This window comes from Corvus cornix, chromosome 11 (assembly GCF_000738735.6).
Source record: "Corvus cornix cornix isolate S_Up_H32 chromosome 11, ASM73873v5, whole genome shotgun sequence".
NCBI lineage: Eukaryota > Metazoa > Chordata > Aves > Passeriformes > Corvidae > Corvus > Corvus cornix.
The window spans coordinates 18,779,075-18,801,340 of record NC_046341.1 but is presented as its reverse complement, the minus strand read 5'-3'; positions in this window follow the sequence as shown (position 1 = coordinate 18,801,340).

The following is a 22,266-nucleotide window of genomic DNA, read 5'->3' as shown; positions in this document are numbered from 1 at the left end:
CAATCTGATTTCATTGTTGCAGCAAGAAGGAATATAATATCTGAGAGGTGGGGGAAAGAACTTGGCTGGTGTTGAATTCCTGGGCAACAGGAGCCTGATTCTCAAATGTTCAATTAGGAAACAAATCAGTGACCTCATTTTTCCAAGATAGTATCTGACTTTGAAGGAGAGATGCCAAACTTTAGGAGATATATTCTGGGGAAATTTAATTTGGGAAAGGTTTTCATTATGATTCACAACACTACCTGGGATTATTAAGAATTTTCTAATCGAGGAACAATTAGAATAATAATTTAGTATTAAACCAAAGCAACCAATCATACAAACAAACCCCTGCCTACTTCAGCTTTACTTTTTGGAAGTGCAACAGAATTCCCAGACTTCTCAGCCTCCAGTTCCTGCAGACCTTACACAGTTCCCCAGATATCAGAGGATTTTTTTTTGCTGTGGGATAAAGCTTCCTACAAGTCAGAGAGCCTTTGCCAACACTTCCTTGAGGATTCTGATAACCCCATTTTTTTTAAATTTGTTGTCAGATCCCAAACCAGTGCAAGATTTCAGGTTCAAATTCCTTGATGCAGAGCTGTGCTCTGACTTCCTCCAGCTGCCTCCAAACCCTGATCTCTCTGGGCAGGTGAGTCTCCCTCATTCTGGATAAAATATGTGACAGCACATGCTGAAGTTGGACATTTGCTGAAATGAAGGTAGTGGTGTGAAACATTTGTTAAATTGGTATTTTCTGAGCACCCTGTGAGGGTTTTTTTTTTAAATTTGTGACAGGAGTGGCTAAGTTTAGGCAGTTTTGCAAGTGGTACATTTCACAGGGGAGATGACATTTTCAATGTATTTGTCTAAAATTTATTAGAAATGGTGTTTAAAATCTTCAGTGTGAATGGAATGGAATAAGTAATTTGTTTAGTAATGTACGTGAAAAAGAAGCTTGTTCTTCACCATAAATATCCTTTGAGATGTCCTTGGTTTCAGCATTTTAACATTATGACAGCAGCACTTTGATGGAAAAAGATACTCAGGACTTGTCCATGTGAGCACTCAGTGGTGGCCAGAACTGTTAGATGACTTTGTTCACTAATGGCTGCTGAAAGATCATGGTTACGTGGCAGCGGTACACTGGACTAATAAGTGTGCAGGTCTTGAATTAGGAAATGTGATTTCCAACTTCTCTTTCGTGGAAAGTATCCAAATTCCATTGTTGAATCAATCATGTGACAAAATGAAGTAGCAGGAGGTTACTTTTGATGGGTTGAATATCATGAAGACAGCAGGATGGTTAAAACTGTCTTTTGTTGAGCAAAGGGCTGTGCTCTGCAATGGTTCTCCTGCACTATATGTGAAGCATGGGGCAGTGAGCCGTCATGCAGGGAAAGGGGAATTCAGGATGTCCATCACCTCTGCAGTTCCACGCTGCTGCAGGATGATCACCGAGGCTGGAGCTACAGACTGCCAGGAGAATTTATTTACATCTTCAACTGCAGGCTTAGAATGAAAACTGTATCTTCCAAAAGCTGGTTTTCCTTCACAGCGCATTGCCACTCTCTTCCTTGCTTACCTGGAGAAGGATGTACTTGGACATTCCTGACTGGGCATGGTGGAAGAGTGCTAGGGAAGAGTTTCCTCCTTTCCCCTTTTCCCTTTTCCCTTTCCCTTTCCCCTTTCCCTTTCCCTTTTCCCTTTCCCCTTTTCCTTTCTCTTTCCCCTTTCCCTTTCCCTTTTCCCTTTTCCCTTTCCCCTTTCCCTTTCCCTTTTCCCTTTCCCCTTTTCCTTTCTCTTTCCCCTTTCCCTTTTCCCTTTTCCCTTTTCCCTTTCCCCTTTCCCTTTCCCTTTCCCTTTCCCTTTCCCTTTCCCTTCCAGAACTTTGCTTTCAGGAGATAGAAAGATGCAAATAAGCATGACTAGGAAAGTGGCTTATTCAGAGAGAGCTGCATTTAAGCACAGGCTCATGAAATATGACCCATGTGAAGGATGTGCCCATCCAAGACCAGACTTCACACCTCTCCTCAGAGAATCATAAAGATTGCCTCAAACAAACCCTGTTTAATTTCTCTATATTGAAAAATGAAGACTGGAATGGATGTCTGGATAAATGAACCTATGGAGAACTGAGAGGTGATTTTGTTTAAATTCTTTTGATTGCAGCAGAAATCAAATTTATTTTGCTGGAGGGTGACTTCCCAAGCAAAGCACATTAAATCAGTCTGCTTCCAGGGAGGGTGAAGCAGCAGATATATATCCATGCTGCAGAGGGAAGTTGTCTGTTACATGCTCATTACACATATTTATGTCTCAGCTGCAAACTGAAAAGTATTCATGAATTTTATATATTTTAAAAGTGTTTCCAGGTATGCCCTTAGCTTTCCAGGCTCAGTCTGAGCTTGTACAAACTGCAAATTCCCACTCTGCCTGCTCCACTGTTTAATTTTTCACCCGCTGGGAAGCACTGGGAGTTTCAGCGCAGAGAGTGGCACGGAGCTGGCAGGATGCAGCCAAGCATGGGAGAGGATCTGTGCTCGGTGCTAATGGCACAAGCAGGGGCTGTCAGCTCTGTGCAGCACGAGCCCTGGCAAGTGTCTGATCTGCTTTTGTGCACCCTGAGAATGTCTTTGTAAGCTGCTCTGGTGCAGGCGTTGCAGGAGGTTTGGTGCTCTTCCATGGCTGGGAGGCTCCAGCAGAGCTCGGCCAAGGGCGCTGCATTTTCACATCAGGAAAGGTTCTGCTTTAGCTGGGACAGGAAGGGTGGAAACCACCTTCACTGGGGTCAAACTTGCCTTAGGTCTGTCCCCTTGGACAGGCCTGTTGTTTGGACCCAGCTCTCAGACATGCATTAGTGCAAACAAACGTTCCCTGGGGATGCAAAGAGCCTGGCAAGCGCTGGGGCTGCCCGTGCCTGGCTACAGCTCCAGGAAAGCCCAGCCCAAACGTCCAGAACACATTTATATCTCTGCTGGCACAGTGAGAGCAAGGTGCTGCAGGTCCTGTGTGTCCCAAGGAGAGGTTGTGAGGCACTGCAGGGTGGGAAGCAGCTGGGAATGGCAATCCGGGCGTGCAGGGCAGGCACCCTGGTCACACAGGGCTTGGCTCTTCCCTCCATGGGGAAAACCCCGTTTCTGGGTGGGAAGGAAGGGAGCAGAGCTACACTTTTGGCTCAGGATTATACCTTGCTCAGTAGTGAAAATGTTTGTGTAGAAATCCAGAAGGAGCCGATCCTTCCCAGACCCAGAGAAGGAACTCTGAGCTCTTTTTGCTGTGCATTTACTGCAGCAACTAAATCCAGAGAGGAGAAACAGCACACATTGGGAGTAAATATCTTAGAAACAAAGACTTCTTTTAGCTTATTAAAAGTCTATTAACCTTCAAGAGGTTTTAATCCCTAATTAGCAATAACACCTTACTCATTTCTCTAGCATTGTCTATTCACTTCAGGTAAACGGAGTTTCATTTCCTGCTTTTGAGAGATGCAAGAAGTTTTAGTAGAACAACAGGACATTTTAGAATAACCTCAGAATTTAAATTCCTGAAGAATAAAATTTGACTCTTTCAGATGGTGGTATTTTTATTTCTTTTTTAAGATGTAATGATAGTTCTATGGTTTCAAAACCATACCTAGGTAAATGAATTATGGGGGGGTTGTGCAGAAAATGTCATTGATTTCAGTGTCTTAGGCTGCTTCCTGTTGACTGCATAGGGACAAACATGACACCTGCACACTGGCACTGTTGATTGTAGTGTTACTTGAGGGTAAAACTGACCCCTCTGTGCCCACCTAAAACTTTCTTTTCATGTGTAGTTAGGGGTCTTGTGGCCAAAAAATGTTGAAAGGTGTCAGCCAAATTAGTGGTAGAGCATCTGCAGGCATGTAGCCACTATTCTCTGTCATTAGAAGAAAGATTTAAGTCTTAGGTTTAAAAAAAATCTGTGATGCTCCTGAATTCTTAGTTTTTTCCATGTTCTTCTCCCAGTCCACAATAAGCTGGATGTTCTTCCAGTGAAGCATTGGACATTGGACTTTGAGAAGTAAGAGGAGACTGGAGCCCAAGGTCTTTAAAATCTTTTTGTCTAATTTTCTGCCTGTATTCAGAGGAGCAGGATTAAACTCTGCAAAGGCAGGCAAATCCCACAGCATTGGCCTTGGGTTATTTGAAATCAAGGAGTCCCCCTTCCTGTACTAAGAGCACGGTGTAATATATTTACAGATGAGGTGTTACTTTGAAGTCGGGATCTTGTCTTTGATCAAAAGCGAACAGCTTCCCTCATGTCTCTCAGAAGGAGACAGGAGTTAGAGCGCACTGGTGTGGGTTTTTGTAATGTTTTGGACAGCAAAAATGACATTTACATGAAACAGTAATCCTGGGAATGGATGAGATAAGACAATTTGAACTACGAGCTGAGAGAAAGCCTCACGAGCAGCCTTGAAATCAAGCAGGAGTAACAGCGTGTCACAGTCACTGTGCCTCCCTCACCTGCTGTTTATTGAAGTCCTGATAAAGGAGGTCTGTCAGCATTCATAGGATGAAAAGTAAAATGTGCTTAAAATTTTCCTGATGAAAGTCCTGTTAATCAGAAGAAAGGTTTTGATTAAATACTCTTAATTCAGCAGGCTTGTTTAGGAAGTGTAAATACAGTGCAGTGGAGCTTTCCCACCCATGAAGGGAAAGGGCACAGGGACTGACAGAGCAGTATTTTTTGGGTTCCTGAGGAGGATAGAGAAGGCACAATACAATTAAAAGGAAAACCACTTGAGTTCTGGTTTGCTTAGGCTTTGCAGTCACTGAGGGCTCTGACTTTATCAGGACTGTGCACTCAGATCAATGGTTTTATCTTCCTGGTGCTTTTGTATTGACTGGCCATGGATTGCTATATGATTTTTTAAATGTAAACATGAATGTGTCTATCCTGGGGGGAAGAAAGGGAGTCAGGAAGAATAATACACTGTGTGTGCACAGCAGGGAAACAGCACCGAGGCATCTCTGTGAATTTCCTCTCAATAAAGGATTTGTAGCTTATTGCAGAGCATGACTTGAATACTGTGGATGGACCAAGCTTTGCCCCTGCCCTTTGTGGGCACACAGGTGGAGTTATCCTGCCTAACAGTGGGAATAACGGGAAGCTCTATTCTTTTATTCTTGTAGCACAGACAGGTTTTGAAATGACTCTTTGAAGCAACCAAAGCTTCTTTACTGGGAGCTGTGATGGCAGAGCTGTGATGGCAGAGCTGCCAAAGCCCAGTGTAACACAGGGAGGGCCTTTCCCAGGCTCAGCTCTCTGTCACTACACAGTGCCACCATGCAGTGCCCATGGAAAACCTGCTTCCCAACCAAAGGGGCATTAGGAAGCCATTTACTCAGTTTGCATTGAGGTTTTAGTGTCTCTTGGTGGCTCTCAATATGCTGTGCTCCGTGGTTAAACAGATGTTTGCTCACAAACCACAGCGCCAGAGAATTGCTGTGGCCAGCAGGGAATGGTGAGTTTGGACACCTGTGTCATGAGTTTGCACACCTGTGTTGGGGCAGTGATGGATTTGCACACCTGTGTCATGAGTTTGCACACCTGTGTTGGGGCAGTGATGGATTTGCACACCTGTGTCGTGGGTTTGCACACCTGTGTTGGGGCAGTGATGGATTTGCACACCTGTGTCACGGGTTTGTACACCTGTGTTGTGGCAATGGCCTTCCTCCCTCATGGAGAGGAGAATGGGAGTCTTGGCCCATGTCACAGCCTAAATCCTGTGGGGTTTGTTTGGCCACATCTCAGGTTCCCATGTGAGAGAAAAAGGCAGAAATAATCATTTCCCCTTCACATTTCTGTAGATTTAACTATTCTTAACTAGGAGAAAACAAAAGCATCTTTTAAAATATAACTTTTAATGATTTAGTGTTATTAAAATAGTGAAGCCAAAGTGGTAGAAGTTTGATGCCTACCCAGTCAGATGGCTGTTTGTTGGAAAAGCCAAGTTAGTGTGAATTGTAAGGAGAAAAATCCAGTCAAATAGGAAAGTAAGGTCCAGCTACTTAAATCTCTGGAGAAAAACTGACTGTAGCCATGCAGAGAGTGCTTGGATCCTGCTCTTCCAGTTGCTGAATTGTGCTGGGCAGGATTCCCCAAAGCAGGTTTTGTCTGGGGAAGTCCCTTCAGCAGAGCTGGGCTGTGTTGCCTTCCACAGCAATGATTCAATCTCATGTTGTATGAAGCCATATAATGGGAATTTTCTGCGTCGCAGGATTCTTACCCTTAAAATGGGATAAAAAGAACTTGTAGTTGATGAACTTCAGTGAGGAAAGGCAATATAAATTATTCTGACAGGGAAGCTTTGCCATTCAAATGGGTTTTGTGCAATCTGTAAATCAAACTCTTAACTCCACTTTGCACGATTTATCTGATCTTTGCAATATGAAGTGATACAATCTGGTCTTTTTTTACTTAAATCCAATACAGTTAAAGCATTTAGTGTTTTACACACCTTTCCAAAGCTTTGGGAGCTTCCATGGTGAGTGTGACTTGAGACGGGGTTGTGCATCTGAGCTACGAAGCACAGCTGGGAGAGGGGATCAGTTTGATTTGTGATGTAACAGCAATAAAGTTTCGGGGTTTTTTCAGGAGTTTCTCCCTTGTGCTGACTTACTGCTGCTTCCAGAAGCTTTCCTTTGCGTATTTCTACCTCAGACTCTTCATTTCCTGTCCAGGATCATATCCCTCTCTTCCCAATGATTTCAGTTTTCACTCTTTGAATTCTTTGTCTCTGTTACAAGAGCCTCAGATAAATAATTAAAATAAAGACAAAGTAAGGGTAAGGGGGTTTCCCTATGTCTGACTGGCAGCACTAACAAGATGCTTCTGGGTTTTTTCCCATTTCCCTCTACTTCAGTTGTCCTTTACATTTTGGAACAAGAACTACCTGTTGGTCTAGGTCTAGCATAAGGTAGGACCCATCTTTGTTAATTTGTAATGATATTATTATATTTTTATTTCGTTTAAATGGGACTTTCATCATCTTGAAATCAGAACTGAATAGGAAGAAGTATCATTACTCCCAACTATAAGTGTAAATAAATAACAAAGAGAAAATAATCTCTGTTATTTTTTTTTCCTAAATAATCAAAGTAAATGATTGTTCTTCTTCCCTACACCACAGCTTCCCTTGAGGGGCATGGGAAATGAGATATCAACAGTGTCAGATTGCAATTAAAAAGCCTGGGAGTGGAAGGTCTGAGGAGTGCCAGGGCGCTGCTGGACCCTCTGTTTGCACTTCACACACAGAGCACAAACGCTGGCACTGCAGAGCTTCAGGCACCTCCACAGCTGTGTCAGGAGAGTTCACAGCCAAGAGAAACGGCTTTTGAGATTTCCCTTTTCCACATCAATCCTCTGTCTTTGTTTTTCTTCACATGCTGATTCCTTTCTGCTCCTGGTGCTCTGAGAAGTGTAGAAACGTGAGATGCAAAAAGAAAGCCTTGGAAGTGTTTTAACAAAGCAGCTTTGGTGTCTCACAAAGTCCTGCCCTAATGTATGGGAACATCCAGAATGGAAACACTGTCCTTGCATTATTAATCATGCTATCAACTGAATAGCAAAGTGCTTTATAACCTTCTTCCCAAATTAATTCTGCATTCTAGAAAATTGAAATCAGTTTAAGTCTGTACCAGTTCTGTAGAGTCATATATGCCAAATTATTTCTTATTTGCAACATCGTAGCTCCTCATGTAAATTATAATGAAATTTATCTCTCAGCCTCCTGTTGGTCTTAAAATGAAAATCATCTAAGGTCTGTCATAACTGCAGAATGGTGGGGCTGTATGTCCATCCATCTCAAGATAATATTTTTTAACAACAATCCAAATAGTTCATAGAATCCAGAATGGTTTGGGTTGGAAAGGGCCTTAAAGCTCATCCACTCCCACCCCCTGCCATGGCCAGGGACATATTCCACCAGACCAGGTTTCTCCAAGCCCTGTCCAGCCTGGCCTTGGTAATTGCACTTCCAATGTCAAATTAACCCCTTGCAAATGAACAGGGCAGAGTCCTGGGAATGTTTAAGGGATCTGTGGGATACCCTGGCCTGTGCATCTCCAGCAGGACTGGTTGTTGCTGCTCTCTTTGTCATGGTTGAAGTACAATCTATTGAGTCACTTCCAAAATGGGAAAGGTTTTGGAAAAGAGGCACCAAGCACTGAGGCAGAGGGCTGAGCTTTATTTGGTGTAATTTCTCACATGTGCATTGTTACAAGCGGCAAGCTGGAGGAAGTGGTGACCTATGCACACCTTGAAAATTAGTACAAGGCAAATTAGCAGAGAGTCACAGAACTTGCCAAGGGCATTCTTTTTGAAGTGTCTGGAGAATTAATAAGAGGTGTAGATGCTGTATGTATAACACATAAAGTCGATCAGCGCTGTTCAGCTAAAAATCCAGCTGTCACAGGCAGACTGCTCATGTCCAAAGACAGTCTTAAAAATTGATGGCTTTGTAAAATAAATAAAGCTCACATGCTATTTAAATCCACTGCTTCATTTGATTTTTATTTTCAGCATCCTGGAGGTTTAAGAGGAACCAGTGTTTTGGCCCTGGAGCATTTCCCCTGCACACTTAGGGTGTCACAGCCAACGCTGATGGGGGACACCCATGGCAGCACCATTAATGCCACAGATGCTCCTGTTTCTGAGGAATGAGAGGCAATTCCAGGGCCAGTTCTCAGGATGCTGATTTTTAAGCCTGAGGAATCATGGAAATAGCAAGGGGAAAAATATCAAAGATGTCTTTTCTTTTTAATACAGGCTCTTGGATGGAGTAACCATCCAGAATTAGATGTCAGAAGCATGATCCCTTTTCTTTGCAGAACGGAGCATTATAGACTCATGATACCAGGGGAAAAGCTGGCTCTCCTAGTGCTGCTCTGCTCTATGAAGTGCTCAGACAGCTGATTAATCTATGGGACTTGGTCATCATTTGACTCTGGATATTTTGTTCAATTTTTTTTTTTTTTGTGATTCATGAAGCCCTTATCAGAATTCATACAGCACTTCACAAATCAACTAGGAGCTTAAAAAAAAAAAAATTAGCAGTAATGAGCTCATTTCCATAGAAATAGAACCAGGCTCGCTGGTGGGTCAAACTGTTCTGCACTTCCTCTTTCCAGTGTTTTCCTCAATTCTTTTCCATTTATTTCATGCATCATTATCTTCCATTTTCTGTATATCTAAACCATGCCATTTGGCTTTTTGTCCTCTAACCAGCAACTGCCACTTCAAGTTATCTCCAAATGGTGTTAAAAAATTGTCATCCGTATTTCACTCGAGAAAGTTTAAAATTCATTGTCATATTGCAAACCATTACTCATGACAGTTTCCTCAATAGATTACAAATCATAGTTGGAAAGTAGCATTGAGCAAAAATTTCTAATGCACAAGCCTCTACGTTCCTGCTGGATTAGTAATGTGTTTTAATGATATTGCATTTGTATTCTTTCAGTTTTCTTTCATGAGACATCAAAGAAGCAGCAGAATGTATCTTTCCTATTCCAGACAGACCACAGTACTTCAGTGCTTTCTTTCCTTGAGAACTACTGCTAGCCAAGATGAAAGACAAGGTCTGGTGAGCAAAACCTGGGCCATCTGAAAAGAGATGGGATCCCTCTGAGGGTCTCAATTTGTTGGGAAGAGGGAATTGCCCTCAGTTTCATCCACCACAGCATAAGGCTTCTTAGGGCAGGTTCCAGAGGAGGAACGCCGTGGTTGTGTCTAACAGACCAGGATGGAAGGTCACACACAGGTCCTGCAGATGCTCAGATTGTTTTGTGCATTTTCATCCAGGAGGCAAAGAAAGAATGCAAAAGAAGATTTTATGGCCTGAAATCACACACACAGAGTTCCTGCTGAGGGCTGTGCATGTTGTTGAGGAAAACCAGAAAAGATTGGAATAATCAGATGAGGGAAGTGGCCTGGGAGTGGACTGGACATGGTTGTCCATGTGTGCTTTAGCTGTGAGACAAGGTGCAAATGCTGATGGTAATGCAATACCCAGACATATAGTTCAGTAGCTCTGTATAGTCATGAGGCTCTATATAAACACATATATGAGGAAAGAGAAGCTGTTTGCAGTAGCTCTACATCACACAAAACCCCTGGGATTCTGGAAAACAAAGGAGTTTGAATAGGAAAATAATATTATTGAAATCCCTTCTATGAAGGAGAAAAGCCCCTTCAGGAAGTACTGCACTGGAAAGCAACTCTTTCTCCTAATTCATACCAGGTGAGTCTATATCTGGATCTGAAGATAGAAGAGGGTTCTGCATCCACTGGAGCTGTCCATCTCCTGGGATGAAAACTGCTGGGATGCACAGGTGAGCAAGGTGAGAAGGAAACCCCATCTCTGCTGGAACTTGCATCCATCTCTGTTCTGGAACAGGGAGTTGCATGCTGAAATAAACAGCTTCAAAGGAAAACAAAAAATTTGTTCTGGGAACAGATTTTCTAGCAAAGATGGTGGAGTGTGCCCAGAAATCCTCACAGAGCAGAACATGGAGTAGGGCCAGGGGGGTAAAGCATACAAGGTTCATCTTTTCAGGAGACAGTGTTTTCCAGGGGAATATTGCAAGTGACATCGTAGTGTAAGGCAGCCACTGCCCCCTTCAGCAGAGAGAAGGGGTCTCATAGCGCTCCCTTCTCCTCATTTTTGTCATACAGGAGAGTACATCAAATGACAGCTTGGTCTACTGACTCCTGTATTACATTTCCTGTGAGAGCAGCACTACTGGGACCAATAATATGCATATTTTAACACCAGGCAAAAGTGCAAACGGCCTCCAAAAGCAATTAGACAAAAGCACAGAGCACAAGGTCATTAGAGACAAAATGGGCAGGGTAAAGCAATAGGTTTAATTGTCCCCAGCCAGTGATTCCTGAGCTGCTTCTCTGGGAAGTGTGTGAGCCCCATTTCTTGCATTCTTCCCTGCCTTCCCTGTTATCCATGGTGAAATTTTGCTGGAGAAAGGAGGTCAGCCAGGCACTGCAGACCTTTGGCCTGGAGGAGGAGAGGAACACCAAACCCCTTTCCTTACTGTGCCATGGAGTGCTGCAGAACCATGATCCCAGACGGCCCCAGGACGTGCAGTATTTTTGTACTGTTTGATTTGTAGCAAAGGGCATAACAAGGCCAGCAGCTGGCTTGGATTTCCAGGCTTGAATAATGAATCTTTGCTGGGAAAGAAGAAGAAATTCCACAGCCTGAGTTGGATGGCACTCTCACCTGTCATTGCTGTAGGAGACACCTCTGCTCCCCTCCTCATAAACGGCTCCTTGTTTTGTGAGCAGTGGTGTTGAAAGCCACGTGGTGATGGAGTGGAAATGAACACATGGAACGGAGTGAAAACTGCTGCAGACTACAGAGATCTTGACCATTTCTTTGTTTCCAGCTCTTTTTCCTTTTTATTTAAGCTCTCTCTCTCTCTTAGAGATGATGGTGAAGAATATCTCCTGGTCTTTCTGTGAGGGAGATTTTCCCTTTGTCTTTCAGAAAGCACAGTGAAGAGGGAACAGGATCTAAGCTGATGTGACAGAGCCAACAAAACCCAAGCCAAATGTTTGGTTTGATTCTTGTTTCTTCCTATTTTGCTTCTTGAGGGAAATTCTGTAGGGACAAGATTAATCATACAGACTGGCTGTGGTTCCTCCAGGCCCCTCCCTGCTGCAAATTATCCTGGGCTTTACGAGAGAAATCAGGAACTCTCCTGTTAAAAGTTCCCAGTGACCAGTTTTGTGGTTACTTGTCAGCTGGTTTTTCTGACACTCATCTGTAACGCCATCCTTCTGTGCAGGAATTTCTGAGGATGCTTTACTGAGCACAGATGAAGGAAAGTTTCCTTAGCAACAGGAATAACATGGAATACTGAAAAGCTCTCTGGTGACTCTGCTTGTTTCTGTATATGAAAAAAAGGCCCTTTTTCTCTGCTTTTTTTTTTTTTTTTTTTTTTGTGTGGGATGCAATAGAAAGACTCAGCATACAACCTGACATTTCCTGCCTACTTTCAATTTTTCAAGCAAATGAAGTTAAAAAAACTTCAAGGCAGGCATCGTTCAAGTAATTCTCTTAGTATGTCCAATTCCTTCATTAATTAATTTGCAGAAGCCTATTAGCATATAGCAAAAAAAGCATGATTTAGCCTGACTTGTATCCAAGGAAACGTGTATACTTAATAACTGAGTTAATACTTTGCATCTCCGTAGCACTTCTCTAGCTGTGCTTGGAGGACTTTCAGGCCAGCTTTTAAATGCATTTAGACATCTCCAGATGCAGAGAGGTGCCTGGAGAGTTTTCAGAAAGTGATTTCAATAATCCATCGGTTATCTGCCAGCTCCCTTGTGAGAGGCAGCAAAAGAACCATTCCAGTGGTGCAGAAGATTAGAAAAAAAAATATCACAATAAAGCTTTGAAAGAGTTAAGAGATAATCCAACCTTATGATTCCTACCACCGGGCTTTAATGACTAACTAATGCTCCCTGCAAGGCAAGCCTGGGTAACTAATGCAGCTTAGGAGAAAAAAGAGAACATTTTGCTGGGAGTGGGGGACATCAGGGGGCTGCTGTCCTGCAGAGGTGGCTCCCCTGGAAGGTGCACCCTAGCTCAGTCCTCTCATCACCCCCAGGGACCCCTGAACCCCTGAGCCCTCCCCTGTCACGGCAAGGGCCAAGCACTGAGCCATGAGAAGCCTTGTGGGACAATAAATCTATGTGGTGGCAATAACTAATAGCCACATCTTAGCTCCTCCCATCTCTGACTCAGTTCCCCCCCTTAAAGCAGAGGTTTTGGAGGGTTAGGTTCACTTTTCTACTTGGATATGACCACCCTCTATAAATAACACCCAGCCTTTGATTTGCTGAGACCAAGCATGCCAAAGGTTTGATTTTCTGCAATAGCTCCTCCATCATTCCAGGATTCCTTGTCGCTGCTTATTTTAGTTGGAATTCATCTTTCTAGAACGTGGGGTTGAAGTGCATTAGAATTACAGCACAAAAAAAAAAATGGGTTTAGGTCCTCACAAACTAACTTTTGCCTCTTTCTCAGGTGTGAATTAGCCAGGAACTTCTACATCTCTAGTACCAGAACTATTGGAAAGAAACGCTTGGGATTAGGTCTGGTGAAATGAAAAGTTTTCTTTATTTTATCACTTGAAAAGGAGTTCTGGTCTCAAAATCTTGTTGGCTAAGGTTTTTAAAATTTCCTGCTTTTTGCCTCCATGAGCAATGATACATTAAGGGAAGAAAGTAGATTATGAAGACAAAACCAACGGAATGGTAAATAAAACTTGCACAGCAGCATTGCTGGCTGAGGGGCTGAACTCAGAGATGCTATTCTGACACTGCTATCATTTCATTGATTCTCTCAACTGGGAAATCACAGCAAAAAATTTCCTGCCAAAGCTCAAAATATCTATTAGATAACATATCTAGTACTGCAAAGTAACTGGTTGAGAAATGTAAACAAAGAAAGGAGAGAATTTTTTTGTGTGAAATCTTTATATCATGTATTTTTACGCCAGTTTATGTTTCCAAAAGACAAAGTTTAAAAGCACGTAAAACAAGTGAGTAAGGCTGAGTACATTTTCCTGCATACATTTAATTGTACCTTTCATGGTGCAGTAATAAAATGGCATAGCAGGACCATCATTGTGGCCAGAAGAGATTTCATTGTAATGCAAGTTTAATTGCCGTGAATGACTTACAACCATGTTATTAACAACACAATGCGCTTGATATTTTTATGTATTTGTGGGGCGCAAGACTGAAATGTGTTTGCCAGGAGCTGACAAACTAAATTCTGGGTCAGGGACTAGAACAAGCTACTCCATCTCCTGGTGATGAGCACTGAGATACAGAAACCGCTGCACCAGAGGATGGCAGGGCTTTACATCGAATCTCTCATGACAAGATGACATTTTCCACCTGCTACAAAACCCAAACAGCGCATCGCACACCTGCTAAATCGGAGATAAAGAATCCAAGAATGACAGCATTATGGGCAGGATTTCACCTCCCGGGCCCAGGGTTTTTGTTTAGATGTCGTGTGTGTGTCTGGCAGCATCCTGCAGCTCCTGCCTGCTTGCATTTCTGGTGTGCTGAGCCTTTGAGGGGACTCAGACACCCTGGGAGAGAGGCTTTGAAATAAGGCCTGGGGATATCATGGAGCTCCATTGATCCAGGAATGGAAGAACCGAGGAGGACTTGGCCTGCTGGCGCTGTCTGGATTTCCAGCAAGTCCCTCTCCTTGGGAGACAGCTTGGCAAGGGCTGTGAGAGGATGTGCTGTGAGGTTTGGGGACAGCAGTGTCCCTCTGTGCCCCAGAGCAGAGCAGGGCTCTCACCCAGCAGCTCCCAGTGTGCACAGTGAGCTCTGCCTCTACCCACCCAGCCCTTCCCAGATTTCTCCACTGGAAAAACAGGAATGCTGTGCGACCCAAACCTCCCGGGGAGATCTCCTGAGAAAATGCCCCCCTGAGGGGAAGCTGAAATGACAGGAGCAGCGCAGAGAGCTTTGCAAATGGAACACAACACAGACATGCTGGTTCTGAAGCAGCTCTGTGGAAAATTCATGGATGGAATTCCTTGGAAATTTGCTTCTCCTATAAATCAAAAGTTAATCACAGATTAAACCCCCTAAGCTTGCCTGGCTCCCTAGCCCACCCATAGCTCTCAACCATTTCCCAGCACAGGCAGTACTTTTTAGGCTCAGCACATTTTCCACCTCTTTTAATCTATTTATTGCACGTGCCACAATGCTGTCACTACCTTGGGAAGGTCACCCCTAGTTTTTGATTACCTAATGGCCAAGTTTTCTTGCAACAGGTGTGCTGAGCCCCCGTTAGAGCTGTGGGAACTGCCTTTGGGGACAGGCTGGTGTTGGGAGTTCATGCTGGGGTTTCACTGCTCCTGCTGCAACACTGTAGGACAGGGGTGTCTCTTCTCCACAGATGCAGGGTTTGGACAAAGAGGGAGTTTTCACTGGCTACCAGCAGTGCTGTGTTTCCTGTGAGTAACCAAATACACATGCACAGGCTGTTATGAGGTGTTCTGTGGCTGAAGGGAGGAGCATGTGTTACCTGGAGTGTGCCTCTGACTCGAAACTCAGTTACTGCACTGACAGCCTGCAGGCTGAGGGTAGGGGAAGGGATTTGCCAGCTTGTATGAAATTGGTGCTGATGGTTGATAGCTTGGCCTAAATAAAATTCAACCTCCCCCAGATGTTGCAGTTCCTTTGGCTTTGTTCGAGTTCGCAATGGAAGCAGCGTGAAGGAAACTTCCCATGGAGGAAGCTCCATCCCAGCCGTGCAGGACCCACTCCAAGGGTCCCACTGGCAGCACCTGAGCTGGGACAGAGGCCCCTCCACAGCTGCTCCCCCCGCACTCCCACCAGGCTCCCCTCTGCTTCGGGTTTCCCATGACAGAGTCTCAGACGTCCTGATCCTTAAAATAATTTAATCTTGCTGCAACAACAAAATCACAGCTCGAGCTGGTGCCTCTCAGGAGGGACCTGAACAAAGAATACCCTGGTACCACATTCCTGGCGATTCCTGGCACCTGTGACAGTCCTGGTTATTCCTGGCACTGTGGCCACCTGAGATGGTTGACGGCTCCTGTGGCCGCTCCTGGTGATTCCTGGCACCTGTGACTAGTGCTGGTGATTCCTGGCTCTGTGACCACCCCAGGTGAACTGGCTGCTCTCTGCTGAGCCTCTCTATCCTCGTGTCACGGTCTGGTAAGTGTTATTTATTAATTATACTGACAGTGGCAGTGAAAGTGATAGCTGGGGGTTTTTCAGGTTGAAATGTGACACCTATCCTGGTTTGCCACTCACAGAAACTGATTCCCACATACCATGCTCTCAAGTCTCATCTAAGGCTCTCAGATCCCATAGCCAGTACAGGCATTTCAGTGACAAGAAATATAAACTTCCAATAATTAATTGAACTTTGTTAACATACAAATGAAGCTCTTCAAAGAGAGCAAAACAGGCTCAGTGGAGCAGCTGAATCAAAAGCTGCTTCTGTATTTGGCTGCCCCTGAGGAAAATGAAGGGGAGGTTCCCAGAGCTCCTGAGTCAGCAGGGAGTCTGAAACTGTTGTTTCCATGAACCTGAGAACTGCTGGTGGCTGCTGCCCATTAGTGATTAGAATTCTGTGGTTTGAAGACCTTGCCTTGGTGAATTTTGCATTAGTCTGGCCTGCAATAGAAGGAGAAATCCAGGCAGCTGCTACAGAGCAGGGTGCTTTGGAAAGCACACCCTTCCTCAAGTGCAATTCTCAACACTGAAATGTTTTAGGCTATTATTTGGATGTTAAAATAAATAGAGTTAAACCAATCTTTCTTTTGAGCAGGCTCAGTGCGTACGGGTTATACTCCTGCTGTGACTCTGATGATGAAGTCCTTTGATGGCACAGTCTACAGAATTATTTGCCCTCCTACAGACCTGTCACTATTAATTTGGAGTATAAGTGTGGCAGGACAGATGCTTCATTTCTTTCCAGCTAAACCAGGAAGCACGGGTGGATTCTTGGATCCTTGGCTTGTTTGTGCGCCTTACATTCCTGCTGTGGATTTTCGAGTTTAGGGTTTGTATTTTTGGTTTAAAGTACTGGTTTTCCTCTTCTAAAACACTTTGAATACTTACTCATATCTACTGTTTAACGCTGAAATTGAGCTGTGATTCTGAGGAGGCAAAGATCAGAAACCGCCCTGTGCTCCTGTTCCAAGGGTGATGCTGAGAGCTGCAGCTGGCAGGGGCAGGGTTTGATGGTCCAGGGGAAGGGGAGGCAGCAGGAGGTGCTGCATGGAGCCCTGGGGCTGAGGGACAACAAGGCTGAATGCAGAAAGGGTCCCAGCCCGTGAGAGGGGAAGGCAGAGCTCGGACTGACAGTTCTGGCTCTATGAACAGGCTCTGGCTGCTCCCTTGATCCTGGAACTTGGCATGCTGGGAGAAGAATCGAGATTATTCAGTCAGACTCAAAGTCAGAAGGGGGAAGCATTAGGGTCACTTTGGCCTTTTGTAAGAAAACCTAAATGCCAGTGATGAGCCATCTTGCTGCTTTTCATCACTCGTTTTAAAAAAATGCACAGCTTCTGGAAACGAGACTCCCATTTTAGAGGCAAATTCTCTGCAGGTGTAAACTTGTTTACCTCAGTGAAGAGGTGCCAACCCTACCAATGACCTTGTAGCCTCTGCCAGTATTTCAGTGCTTTACCCCCTGAAAGGCAAGGGCACTGTCCTGCCTGGCATCTGTCCCTTCTGGCATCCTAAAATTTCAGTCCTATCCCTTTTCAGCCTTGCTTTTCTCTGGTGAGTTCAGTAGGGGGTTTATTGTGAGTTGAAGGAGTTTGTGCTGAGTGGGGTTCAGGGAGGCTCCTTTTCCTTCAAAGCTTGCAAACCTCTGTTTTCAATAGTATTAAAGATTGTTAATAGGTGTCTCAAAGATTCAACTTACAGAACCTATTTTAAAACATTTTTTTATGCTTTTAACTGATTATAAGATTGTTTCCAAAGTGCAAACTGCGCTGTGTTCTGGTGGCTCAGGTTCCCAAAATGAACGAGCACTTGGCTTTGATTTACTGCTGTGCTTCTCGAACATGTTTAAAGCAGACAGTGCACGTCGCTCTGTCAGCTGCTGGTCTGAGCTGTTGTTTGTTTTGCTGAACTCCCCTTCTATTGCATAATTGCATTTGCCAGGTGGAAGTGAGAGCTGTCTTTTTGAAATCATAATTAATAGTGTCTTGGGAGTTTCCTCCAACTAAATCCTGCTCCAGTTTGTTCATCTCTGCACACCCAGTGCACATCAGTCACCCTCCCACAGCAGCTTTCAAGGTTAGCAGCCTGCATGCCCAAGGATAGGTGGCCTACTTAGTTATTAAACAAAATTACTTTTGGTGAGTGACAATAGAGTCAGTGATGCTGGGGCTTCTGGAGAGGGGGGAAAAATATTTTAATCAGTAAAAATAGGAGGTAGTTTATACAGTGTTAGAAAACTAGAGCCACACATGGAAAACTATGTCTGTGAAATAATTTCTTCTAAGTCCTATTAGGATGTAAATGTGATTTAAATTAAATCAAGGAAAGTGACCAACAATTATAAAATCCCATTTCTGAAAAATCGAGTTTAGGATTTGCACTATTTCTCTATCAGACCTTGGTGCTATCTCTGTAATAAAAGGTGAAAAGGTGGCTCACGCTATTTAAAAAGGAGGTTATTGCAAATTGAAGCTGGAGCTATAATTGGGTCTCCTGCTGATGCAAGTGAGGAAAAAACAATTAGTGGAACACTCTAAGAAAAAAGGCTAATCTCCAGAAGTGGTGGAAAATAGCAAGTTCTTTCCCGGGCATGCCGACACAGACAATGACAGTCAAGGCTCTCCTGCAGAAGTTTCCAGGCTGGACAGCTGGACAGTGTGAGTGACTTCCCTGGCACAGGGAAAAGGTGCTTTTTTGTGTTTGCTGTACACCTCTGGCATTCCAAGGGTCTGTGGGTTTTATTTGCTGTATTTGCCCATTAGCAATATTGCCATTTTGAATTGTGCTCTATTTTTCCCTTCAGTGGGGGGATGTGAGAGTAGCTGAGTTGCAGCTGGCCATTGTATTGCAGAACACACAAGAGCATCCCAGACCTGCTGCAGCTCTCAGAAAAACCTCCCCTCTCCTGACTGGATTTATCCTTCATAATTGGCCTTATATTACTGAATTTTTCTAAGCTTTTGTAAGGCCTGCCTTATCAATATTGTATAGAAAATGTTCTTTCCTGAAGCCTTGTATGAGCAGCAAAGGTCAGGGATGACGGCAGCTTGAAAATCCACATTTTTATTTGACCTCTCTGTGCTTAACAAGTGTTTAATTCTCTTCCTCCCCGATGGGAAGGGTGATGTGCTGGGGCTGTGACACCAAGGAGTCTCAAATTATCCCTCCTGCCTCAAACTCACTTTTGTGAAACGCTGCAGCTCTGAGGCTTGTCACTCTTGGGGCTGATCCCCAAGAGCATGTCCTTTTGCTTCTGCAGGGTGTTTGCAGGGTGGTGGCTGGGCAGAGGGGAATCCTCAGCATCCCCAGCTTCATTCTCATTTAGAACAACATTGTTTTTGAAATATGACCTTTCCTGTGGTATGGAACCAGCTGAAAGTTTAATATCGAATTAGTGCTGGTAGGAGTTGTCAGTGTCAGGGCCATTTGGCAAAGCCTGCGAGGCATCTCTGTCTCCTGTCAGGGCTGGGAAGTTGCTGGGATTTGACAGACAATGTGACAGCCACGTTCATCACCATGCACACGGGGATGAGGGCATTGTCCCCCCGGATCAGGAAGCAGCACCCTTAGGAGCCCTGTGTGTCCTGTATGGAAAACAGAGCTTGCACCTTGGTGCAGGGGGGAAAATGTGAAGCTGGAGCTCTGGGATGTGCTGTGGGAGCTTGGAACTGCCCTTCTCTGCGAGGCATTCTGTGCCTGATTTGTAAGCCTGGAATATCTGGAGCAGGCAGATGCAGTGAAGGGAAGCAGGAATCCCTGTGTTGCTCAGGGCACGCTTCCATGGAAGTTATGCTTCCAGTGGGGTAAGTGCAGCCTGGCAGGAGACTGCAAATATTCAGGCAAATATTCAGGCATCCTTCCAGTCCTCCATGTGCCAGTTTTTTATCACCCCAGCAAGTGCTGATCCCCACACTGGCTCATCTTAGGCAGTGCTTTAGTTAGGTGAGTTCTCTGCCTTGCAGCTGATTAATCATTGATTGCAAAGTTTGGTTGGAAAGAGAAAAGCCTCAGAAACTTTGTGAGTGTGATTTTTCCCCTCCCCCCCCTTTTCCTTTCTTTTACAGCAATGTGAGGTGACCTACTGGGCTGTGGGCTTGGCTCTTTTGGGCTGCATACTGTGACAAATATTAAACCAACTTTAAATCTGTTAATTTAGCTAATGTTGCTCTATTACAAACCTGCTGCAAGTTACCCTTTTGTCTTAGTTTCTAAGTTTCTAGTAGCTTCTTTCATGTATTTTTGGCCTTATAAATTTCAATCAGTTGAAAAAAAAATATTAATTGATTCTAGGTCAGTGCCACAGTTCATTGTTGCATGTCCTTTAAACAACTGCTTTCTTATTTCCTTCTCATACACATCCACATATATTTCTAACACGAAGTAGGCAACAGCCTATCATTGGAATAATGAACTAAAAAGCTCAGAATTGCTGGGGAGCCCTTTTCATGTGATGGCTCTTCAAAACATGGGGATTTTTCTGGTTGAGTTCGGGTTTCTGTCCATGTGTGTGTGTGTGTCCCTTCACTGTTTTGTCCTGATTTTGCTTCAGAAATAAAATTCTAGTTTCTCTTTTTTTTGTGAAGATTCTTTACAGAAGAAATTGCCTGACCACGATGAACAAATGAAGGAGGCATTTTATCCACTTAGTGGCTCTTGTTCATGATAAGCTGCACAAACTGCTCATGGAACAGGGCAGGGCTGGGGATGCTCTGCTGAGGGGGAGCCCTGCTTGGACACCAAACTGGGGATTTGGTCATGGGTTTTTATGTCTCATGGCTGGTTGATTTAGAGCAGTTCAGAGCCTTGTTTTCCTGGAATTTCTGAAACAACTTCAAATGCAACTGTCCCTTGCAGCAATTTTTAATAACAATCTTAAATTATTATTATATTTAAATTGAAAATTTTCTTAGTATTATCCTAATTCCCAGAATGCAATGTAATAAGTTTCTCTTTTTTTCCTAATCCAAAGTACACATAAAGTTAATAAAAAGGTGCATTCCTACATGATCACTTAAAATGAGGATTAAACAAACATTAAACAGCACAGCATTGAAAATAAAGATAGTATCAAAGCTGGGTAGTGATACATTCCAGATAGTGTCTCATCTTGAACTACAGAAAAACTAATAATAAAGAATCCCATAATAAATTCCATCTGAAATAGCATTAAGCCTTGAAATAAAAGGTTCTTGTGGGGTTTTCCCATCAATAAAAACCTCAACACAGAAATCAAGTCCTTTCACTTGCCCAGGCTGACAAAACTCCAGCTTTTCTGTTGTTTCAGCACTGTATTTATGGAGATAATCTCCCATTAATAAGAAATTTCTGCACCTGTGATTCTTTTCTCTGTGTATTAGACATGTAAAGCCTGGGAGTGTTGGGGAGGAAGAGCTGAGGTGTGGAGTGTGTGGGAGCAAAGAGGGATGGTTGAACTTTCTGGTCTGCTCTTTACAAGACATTTTGTTGCCAAATCAGTTTTCAGCTTCTGACTGAACTGGTCATCACACTGCTGTAGGAATTGTCCCAGCTATGGTATTTGGAATTTATCCAAGTGCTTCCCCACAAATGTTTTTTCCCTGGGCTTTGAAAATACAATAAATAAAATCCCAGAGTCTCTCTCTACCATTTTGGATTTTTTTTCTGGATTTCAGTGCCATTGGATGCACTGCATGCTTGGACACCCACGCAGGTGATGAGGACTGGGAGACAAGGAAAAAGAGGGAAAGGAAATGGCATCCTGCTCATTCTCCACTTTTGAGCAGCTGCAGCCACTCTTTACTGACAAATTCCCTCTTTTTTCCCCTGAGCCCTTCTTTCAAGAGGGTATTTTAAACCTAAAATATAAACTGGGGGTTTAAAATTCCTCGACACCACTTTCTTAGCTTTAATATTGAGAAATTGGCTTATAAAGAGATTTTTCTAAGTTCACTTCTACTTAGGATCTCTGTGTCACTCTCTTGTGAACTTGGGCTTCTGAAGGAGGTTTTTGTTAGATTTTAGGGCTCCTGTGGGACAGATCAGTTTAATTAATAGTTTCTAAACTGTCCTAAATGGAGAATGAAGTAATTATTGCTAATATTTAAAAGCTGGTGATTATATGGTATTTACAATATCTGGCATTTACAAAAAAATCCCACCAATCCCCAACTAAACCCAAACCAAAAGCAAACTCACAACAACACCTGTGCAGAAAGGTGCCTCAGTGCTCAGATCTATATCTTGCCAACCTTCACTAAGGTGAGTTGCCAAAAAAGGGTTTGAAGTTTTTGCAATAAAAACAGCAAAGTGCCAGTTAAATGTTGTGTATTTGAACAAACATATGGGTCAGCAGAGCTATGTGGAGACCTGAAATTCTACTCTATAGTAATCTTTCAGGCTTTCCAAAACTCATTCCCATTCAAAACTAGAACGTGAAGGTAACACTATTTTGGGGTTTTTTTATGTTTTATTTTTAAAATTTGCCAAAATATTTGGTTTCACTTTATATAA